Source organism: Schistocerca nitens, chromosome 5 (genome assembly GCF_023898315.1).
Source record: "Schistocerca nitens isolate TAMUIC-IGC-003100 chromosome 5, iqSchNite1.1, whole genome shotgun sequence".
Lineage (NCBI taxonomy): Eukaryota > Metazoa > Arthropoda > Insecta > Orthoptera > Acrididae > Schistocerca > Schistocerca nitens.
In genome coordinates, this window is record NC_064618.1 from 111,822,590 (window position 1) to 111,825,927 (window position 3,338).

At 45.3% G+C, this 3,338-nt stretch overlaps 1 non-coding gene across 1 annotated transcript; it reads right to left on the reverse strand.

The window, feature by feature from the left end:
• Window positions 1-2,402: 2,402 nt before the first annotated feature.
• Trnaa-cgc (transfer RNA alanine (anticodon CGC)) lies at window positions 2,403-2,475 on the reverse strand. The gene has a single exon. It is a non-coding gene; the product is annotated as a tRNA-Ala (tRNA).
• Between the last annotated feature and the right edge of the window lie 863 nt (window positions 2,476-3,338).

Genomic DNA, 3,338 nt, shown 5'->3' on the forward strand with positions numbered 1-3,338 from the left:
GCACTTGGATGGGTGACCATCCATGCCGCCATGAGCTGTGGCCATTTTTCGGGGTGCACTCTGCCTCGTGATGACAATTGAGGATCTACTCGACCGAACAGTAGCGGCCTCGGTCAAGACTACCATCATAACGACTGGGAGAGCTGTTTGCTGACACGACGCCCCTCCTATCCGCATCCTCAGGATGACACGGCGGTCGGATGGTCCCTGTAGGCCACTCGTGGCCTGAAGACGGAGTACATCTGACGAGTAATAAGTTGTAAATACAAACAGCTCGTGTAGTCAGCACCTAAACAAATTGTTACATTGGGCAGGAGGGCTACAGCATACGAAATGCAGTCGACTCGTTAATGTCTTGCTGGGAAAAATTAGAATATGTGTTACTCCCCGAGTGCGTATTGAGCTAAATAAAAGTATTAGGCTGGTGCGTCAGTTCGCAGCTTTTTGGTTTTGCGTGTTCGTATTTCGGCTGCTGTGGCTTCATTTAACGATTATCATTTTTTTTTATTTGTGGTTCATTGTAGCTATTTGAGTTTACTTATTATCTCTTTGTCATTTGGAGATAGTGAGTTGGGCTGTGGACTCTAGACAATGCAATGCCAAGTGCAGAAATCGGAACATTTCCGGCATATTCTTGTCTTTGAGTTCAGTACAGGGGTGACAGCAGAAGACGTAGCAAGAAACAATGCCCGGTGTATGGGAGTAATTCCCCGAGCTTTATTGTCAGAGCACGGCAATAAAATGGTTTTCTCGTTTTAAGGACGATCGTTTTAATGTTAGTGACTCTCCACGTTCAGGAAAACCTTGCGAGTTTGATGAAAATCGTTTAAACGCATTACTCTTCGATGATCCACGTCATAGTATCCGAGAACTGGCAAATGTAATGACCTGTGATCATTGCACCGTCGTGCGACACCTCCATCCAAAGGGGAAGGTTCAAACATTGGGTGTGTAGGTACCACATGTTCTAAGCCATAATCACGAAAATCAGAGTGTGCCCATATGTGCATCTCTGCTTGCCATTCATCGATTGTTTCGCGAACAACACCGACCATTCCTATCCTGTACCGTTACTGATGACGAGACATGGTGTCTTTATGCTAACATAAGGAAAAGAAAGGAATGGTTCAGCCCAAATAAAGCAGCATGTCCCATACGAAGACCTGCACGCATTCACAAAAGCTAATGCGATGCATATGGTGGAACAGTGGCCGCGCCGTGTACTACAAATTGCTTCCCCGAGATGTAGTGATCGCTGCTGACATTATTGTCAACAATAGAGAGATCTTGCAGACGCAGTCCAAGAAGAACGACCAGGAAGACGGTGTGTAGTTACGGTATTCCATAATAACGGTAACCTACATTCTCCTATATGGACAAAAAACACTATACACGAGTTGGGTTGGGAAGTCATTCCATACACACTTTATTCACCTGATCTTGTGCCCTCAGATTTTCACCTTTTCCGCTCTCTATCGAAGAACGTTGAAGGAACTTCCTTTCCGGATGAAAATGCGCTCAGAACCTGGCTCAACGAGTTCTTCGCCTCAAAACCACTTGATTTCTACAGTCACGGAATTGAAAACTTACCCCATCGCTGCCAGACTGTTGTAAATAGTGAAGGAGAATATATTATTGAAGGATATGGTCTCTCTTACGTGTATCTGTTGTGTTTATTAGACGTATGTTGTAATTTCATGTACTGACACGTTTCATGACTTTGGAGATTTGCTCCTTAATTTGGTCCCGCGGAAGTTGAAGTGTAAATAAAATTAAAAAAATTACCTCAGATGTGCTACAGCAATTTGAACCAGTTTCTGAGCAAATGATGCTCTGTTTCTAAACAGTAAGGAACGGACCTGACGAGGATTCGAACCATGGTTCCATGGTGGATGCGGATTTGATGTCCCAGCGGCCTACTTAGTTCTTTTCATTATTACTATCATTAGCAGGGTACTTACATGAGCATTCAGACAACCTTCAAGTAATATGAACTGCAAATTGAGAAAAAGAAATCATGATTAAAAGCCGTTTCTGATTAACAAACAACTAACTAACATGGTGTTGCCTTACTTTCTATTTCTTATTTATTTTTTTATTGGTGTATAAGAAAGAAAAGTGAACAAAACATGTCGTCACGTGACTGAGTACCAAATACAGGAAACTTAACCACAGCATTGAAAGACTAAGATGCGACTAGACAGTTTTCCAGCATGTTGGAGAGGAGTGGTGGTGGTGGTGGTTAGTGTTTAACGTCCCGTCGACAACGAGGTCATTAGAGACGGAGCGCAAGCTCGGGTTAGGGAAGGATTGGGAAGGAAATCGGCCGTGCCCTTTCAAAGGAACCATCCCGGCATTTGCCTGAAACGATTTAGGGAAATCACGGAAAACCTAAATCAGGATGGCCGGAGACGGGATTGAACCGTCGTCCTCCCGAATGCGAGTCCAGTGTGCTAACCACTGCGCCACCTCGCCCGGTGCTGTTGGGGAGGACAATATTTCAATAGGGAAGAGTCAGGATGATTGACCCCACGATGTAATAAGACTCCGATAAAGAGGAATGTCTCTGATAGACAACATCAACAGGAGGAAGCAGACTGACAGGCTAGAGACAGGAAAATAAACGAGACGTAATCGGGTACGGCGCCTGTGTACATGTTAAACAAGACGGACGACTTCCATTTGATATCGGGCAGATATAATCCTCCGAGCTTGTGGGGCCTGGCCATCACTTCAAACTAAAATCGCAAGATGTGTCGTCGCCACAAGAATCGAGCGGTAGTTGTTTGAGTCTGCGATCCATCATTGCGGGAAATGGGATTATCTTTGCAATGTAATACACTTTACTTAAAATATAGGCGTCCATGACCTGTACTTGGTGGAGGACGCTAAGGTAACGGCGTTCGTGATCAAAAATCGCTCCCTGAACACGAATGGTAACCTCTTGCCAGTTAACTGCCACCATCCTGGTGAAGCTGCGAACCACTATGACCTCCAAAGTTTTGTAGCGATCGACCACTGTCACCCAACGAATCACCACTTGGTTAAAGTCTTACAACGGGAGGAACGTGCATTTGCGATCATTCATGTGGCACCAGCAAGGCGACAAAAGGGAACTTAGGTATCCTTGAGCCCGAAAATGTCGTCAGCATTTCGTTCTAAAACCATGACTTAATCGGTGTAAGCACGGACCAAAAATCATTCCTCCTGTATAGGCCAGCCACGTAGTTGCTTGGCAGTGCGCCGAAGCAAGGGTTCCAAGAACAAAACGAAGAGTGACATGGATAACGGGCTTCCTTGGTGCAGCCCGCGTTGGACAGAAATCGCGGGGTGGGGGG